The sequence below is a fragment of the Emydura macquarii genome, unplaced genomic scaffold, assembly GCF_026122565.2.
Source record: "Emydura macquarii macquarii isolate MOO-44397 ecotype Brisbane River unplaced genomic scaffold, CSIRO-AGI_Emac_v2 contig_480, whole genome shotgun sequence".
Lineage (NCBI taxonomy): Eukaryota > Metazoa > Chordata > Testudines > Chelidae > Emydura > Emydura macquarii.
The window spans coordinates 15554922-15560992 of record NW_027130617.1 but is presented as its reverse complement, the minus strand read 5'-3'; the positions used below and the strand labels follow the sequence as shown (position 1 = coordinate 15560992).

Here is a 6071-nt window from a genome sequence, read left to right as displayed (position 1 = left end):
CCCATAATAGGGCCCCAGCTGCTAAGGTCACATGAAGACCTCCAAAATTCAGATTTCATAAAAATATATAATATGTGCTGCTAGCCTGACAGGTTCCAAAGAAAACTATGAAAACATAACCCTAGTGTAATGAAGGTAGTAATATCTGCCTGAATCTCCTGACAGCCTGAAACTATAGCTCTGAGATGAGTGAACTATGTCACTGATATTAAATCTTCTGCGATGGGGAGTACTCTGTGTGTGTGGGTGGGTGGGTGGGTGTGTGTGTGTGTGGGAGGAGGCCTTCACTGTGTGTGTGTGTGTGTGGGAGGAGGCTCATCATAGCTTGGCCCCACAAACCCATCACATGCACTCTTATGTGAATGGCCCCTCCATTACAGGACAGGGCCTTGGCAAAGGGGTGAGACCGCAGAGGATTTTAAATCTTTAGCACGTCAGGGTAGGGATTGTCTGTGGCGCACACTGTGCAAACCCAGAGAACAATTGGGCTCTGATACTGAATTAGAGATTTTGGATGCTGCCACAATAGATGTATTTAATAATAATACATGGGAGAGGGGGTTGCTGAGGGTTGTGATTTGCCTTAAATCTGGCTCTGTTGGTGATACTTCATGCTGCATACCCAGGCCATTGAGCTGGCCTGAATCTCTTATGCAATGTTTAACTTTATCTGCTGGTTACCAGGAAAACTGAGGTTGTTGCTCTTTGAAATAATCATGGGTCAGAGTCAAAAGCAAAGTATTTCCACATTATCTAGTCACATTGTGAATCCATGGGGTATTGTGTTACATTGAGTCATATAGATTTTTTTTTCTTAAATACGTAAGTTAAAGCAGCAGGGGTTTAAAATACCAGCTCTTGCCTGTAGGTCAATGGACAGCTCTGGTTTACTGCTACATTAGCTTTTGCTAAATTGTTTGGGATTTATAACTTTTCTTTCAAAATACACTTGTAAAATAAAGTTAGTGAAACAAAACATAAGCATCCCTCTTCCCCAGAAAGTCACTTTTATGTTTTTGGGGGTTGTTGGTTTTTTTCAACATGGCAAAGTGGTTGTAAAACGTACTCTTGATTTTTAAATAAAACAGCATGTAAGTAGGGCAGGTATGGGAAGTGGGCCCCTCTCTAGACATTTTATAGACCGCACAGGACTCAAGCAGGAACAGTGATACTGAATACAGATTTTATAAGGATTTGTGCAGGGCATTTTAACAAGATATTTTAAAAAATAACCCAAATGCATTTTTTAAAGACACTATTAGGTCGAAGGGAATTGTTTTTTGGGAGTTGGGGCAAAAGGATGAAGTTGAGTCACAACCACTGAGTAAGAAGTGGTGACTGCAGGATGGCCATTCAGATCTCTGTGAAACTTAACAAGGAACTGGATTGCCACTACAAAAAGAATAGGGCAGACCGTATAACTTGACATCTGGGATCCAGGAAGGTCCCCAGTGTCCTGGATACTATTGAAATTCAAAAATAAAGGGGGGAGCAGCAATTGTGATCACTGTCTTGTTTATGATTAGGGCTGATTAAAAATGCAAAACCCACATTTCATTGTAAGCATTACAGTGAAAGGGAAGAGGAGAAAGAAAAGGCCGTAAGACTTCATTTTGTAACTTTAAATCCTAGGATTAAATGTGGAAGGGAATAGAACTGCAGTATTTTGGGGGTTGGGTTTCTGTTTTTGTTTTAAAACTGAGATTGTGTGCTTTTTTTTCCCCAAGGTAAGTGAATGTTAAGTAGACTGAGATACTATTGCTCCATACTTCCATGCTAATAAGGCATGCTTCCCACAGTGTGTGACAGAAAGAATGAATACCATGCAGTGCTAATGGTTAATTTGTAGTGGCATGTGTGTTCCTTGAATGTTTGTGAAGTTTCCTGATTCACCATCACAGAGTTGAGTCTCCCTCTTTTTTTTTTTTTTAAAGACGTGGTGATATGTAATGAGATGAAGCAGTGCTGACAGAGAGCTTCTGAATGATACATTGTTCACCACAGCCTATTCACTTCTAATAATAATGCTTTGCACTTTAAATTTATTGTTAATTTCTCACTATTTGGGGAGCAGAATGCCATTGTTTGATGAGGAATCAGTACTGACTGTGATTTAAAATGTTAATTACTGTGGAATCTGTCACAGATTGCATCAAGCCACAGTGATGCTAATCTATGTCATGGATTTGAAACTCCTTTGGGAAGCATATATTTAGACTTACTGCTGAGTGAACATGACTGTTAGGATTATGGAGGCCATACAGAGTGAAGAAAAGCAGGAACGCTCCTTCTGACTAGAAAGTAAACAAAAGGGTGATTGTCTGCTTACACTTGGTGACTAAACAGCCCAACCGCTGAGGCGCTCTAGGTGAAAAGTGGCTATCAGCAAGGAGTCTTAATGTTTCCTTCATGGAGCTAGATGTTGTCAGGGATTCAGATGAGCCACCCTAGTGAGTGTACAGGAAGCAAAACAGGATATTCTTGCTTAGGCCCTGCTTTGTGTAATTATACAACACTTGAACTCCTGAATACTCCAGAAGGGATAACAGCCCTCTAAAAACAATAGCAAATGATCATGGCATCCTGCTAGTAACTGAAATGTTGTTATAAAGTAAGAAATCAACTTGTTTATATTTGTATCCATAAATTAGCTTGACCCACCCTTTGTGCTCTCTGAAGTAAAGGCAGCCTTGAAGTTATTTTCACCCAATTTCATTTCCTGTTTTCCAAAGAGGATCTAACCAGTCTTAGCTCTGCTTTAAAAAGGGTCACTATTCCATATTTCACTCTTAATTCCTTTAAAAAAATCTGTTTATGCAGAAGGAATAAAAAAAATACCACTCTGTTTTAGTCAGAATGTCTGTGTCAATTAAAGAGCTCTGCTTGCACCGTTTCTGTAAAGAAGGAGACAGGTTAATGTGTGAATACTCTTTGTTTTTAAAAGGCGGTGTCTACTCGTTCCACTGAAATCAGTAGGACTACTCATGTGAATAATAATAATCATACTAGGACCTAGTTCTTATATAGCAGTTTTCAGCAGTAGATCTCAAAGCACTTCAGGCTAGGACCTGACTATTGTAGAATCCATATCTATTTTTAACTTGCTCCAGATCATTTTTGTCCAAAAAAAGAAAAATTTGGCTGAGGAAAAAACATTAGTTAACACAATAGGCATTCTTGGATTTACCTTGCAGACAGGATTGGCAGCAGTTTCTGTGAATTATGGCACAAACATAGATTGCTTAGTGCTGTTTATGTGGAAAGTGAAAAACAAATTCCCACAAAATTGAGATGTGAGAAAAGCAAGGAAAATCAAACTGATCTAAACACACTGAACCACATTCTGCCCTCAGGAGGAATTACACCACACACCCCCGCTAACATCAGTGGGGTTGCATGACTGTAACGAAGACAGAATATGGCCAATTGTTTGTAATTTTGCCTGCTGTTCCTTGGTTCTATAGTCCATATGGTACCTAACAGCCTGCCTTGATCTGTGACCTCAGCAATATGGAAGCACACCATATTGAAAGAGGAAGGGTTCGCTTTAGCTTTGAACTTCCCTGCTTCTTGTAGCTGCTAATCAATGAGAGCAAAGGGTTCACAATCTCCCCCTTAGTATCCTTTGTTTCGTATTTTATTTAATTCTTATTTTAATGGCAGGGTGCTTAAATAAACATAGGAGGGAAATGGAGTGACAAAATGGATACAAATTGTGAGTCTCTCTGCACATATAGGGACTTTTAAAAAGAAGCAGCCATGAAGGTCTATTTTGACTTCATTCTTACCATTAAAAAAAAAACCAACCACCTACTCATACACTGGGGGAAAAAAAACAAAGTAAAAACCGGTTATTCTGCAGCCCAAAATAGATTTCTGTGGCAGTCTACCAAGGCCATCCAGGAAACGGGATTTTTTTTGAGGTGGCGGAGGGGTGTAGAGAATTGGGATAAGAATGACAGATATTGAATCAGATTTTGATTTTCTTTGCCTTTTTAGTCCACCTCTAACATTTCATGCCCCCTTCCCCACCCGTCCTGTGCTATACCATTTTTCTTTTGCCTTCCTTTCGATCTGTGACGTACACTCTGAGACTCAGCTAGTTCCCCACATACAAGCACCTGTTTGTGTCCCTATAGTTCTGCCAGTGTCATCAACTCTTGTAATGTTAATGTCAGTTGTGCAATATTTGGTGGGCTTTTTTTCTTAAAGCGTCTGCTCCTGAACTCATGTGGTTACATGAGAATCCATTTTCATTTTTAATAAAAGTAAGTTTCTAGCCCTCATGGCTGCAGGCAACCTTGAAAACATGAGCCTGAAGGCTTAAAAATCAGGAGCCAAATAAAAAGAAACCAAAATGTAGAGCATTCTTTAATCTCATGATTTGGGGGGAGCTGACTCGTGATTTTTATGCTTGGGATTGACTTTCTCTGGATTTCAACAGTGAACTACCCCACAATGCTTTGCACATGCACAACAGATGCTAAGATAGTTTGGCTTTCAAGCGTGAAAGGAAGCATTGGCAGTGAGGTGATAGTCCCTGCCAGACTAACTGCAGGTTCATAATGAGAAACCAGCTGAGGAAGGTTTAATTGACAATCGGTCAACTGTGGCAGCCTGAGAACTACTGTAGACTTCAGCTTCCCCAGTCAAGCAGATCATGGTGGGAGTCTCATGAAATGTTGGGGTATGGACACCTTAAAAAGTAGGGGCTTTCAATGAAATCCTATAGCCACAGCCTTTAAAAATGCTGTGAGCCCCTCCCCAGTGCCCTCAGAGGCATTAGGCTAGCTCCTGCCCAGTGCTGACAGCCTCCATCTCTTGGCGGGGCACACGTTCTCCAACCCAAATCCAGCTTTGAATCTTAAAGCCCCGCTTGAGCCCTACTTTCTCAGTGTCGCTCCTGTAGGTGTGGTGGATGAGACTCTTTCCAAAGAGTTACTCAGCACCATTCATTAGTAACTAGTTAACAGTATCCTGTCCCTAGGCAATTGGCTATTAGCAAGTTGTTTTCATGATGCAAAGCTTCTGCCTTTGTTGTTTAACTGGGTGAGTGTGTTGGGGGTGGCTTCTCTGGAGCCTTTCCAAGGTTCCCATCTTGATTGTGTAATGGAATCTGTGGATATATTTTTCTTGCAGAGTTAACTTGGGCTCTTACTCAGATGTTGCCCCATCCCAGTTTCTGTCTACACAAAACTCTCACCTGAATTTGCTGATGCTTTAAACCAGGCTGGGTGTAGGCTTAGAACCTGGATAGTGGTTTCACTGTGGCTGAGTAATCCATTAACTTTGCAGTAAGGATGCAGGCTACATCACTTGATATTTGATAGTCCTGTAATGCCTTTCCGCAATTCCCCCACATGTCCAGCAGGACAGACAAGTTCTCCCACAATTCTGTGGAAAAAATCATGAAGTGTCTCAGTTCACTGCAGCCCAAAGAACCATGAGACATAACTCCAGAAGTCCTAGCAACACACTTCGGTGAGTGTAGCACGAGTGAGGACACAGTAACTTAGGTATGGTTTTACAGTGTGGCTGCTCACACCTGGGGTAGGCTAACCCAGGTGCTCAGTCTTCACTGCAGAGTTCACTCAGGCCATCAGCATCTTTGTTGCAGTAAATGTAGCTGTTCTATGATTCTTCCCAGTGAATTGTGGGAGAACGTGTTTGTCCTTCTGAGCACCTGGGGAATTATGGGAAAAGCACTGGAGGACTACCAACACTTGAGTGATATAGCCTGTGTCCTCTCTGCAAAGTGAATGGGTTACCAACCTAGTATAAGTGACACCTGGGCTCTATTTTGCACCCTAGCCAGGCCAGTTACCATGAATTTAAAGCACCAAACTCAGGTGAGGGGTTTTTTTTTTGTTTGTTTGTGGACAGGAGGATATTTAAGGACAGCACACAAGTAAAAGCATGAGTTAACTCTGCAGTGAAAACATTTGTAAAGAGTCTGGGGGGGAAAAAAAAAACAAAAAAAACCCTTGCCCCCTTAGGTCAGGAACATTTTACCAGCATAGCTATACCATGCATTGTGTGTACACAGTTTATACCAGCAAAACTCTGCTTTT

The 6071-nt window shown here is 41.3% G+C and overlaps 1 long non-coding RNA gene across 1 annotated transcript in view; it reads left to right on the top strand.

Moving 5' to 3' along the window:
* The window catches only part of LOC137146925 (uncharacterized), a 233750-nt gene that overhangs the window by 71070 nt on the left and 156609 nt on the right, over nt 1-6071 (top strand). The gene's annotated exons all lie outside the window — the stretch shown is intronic.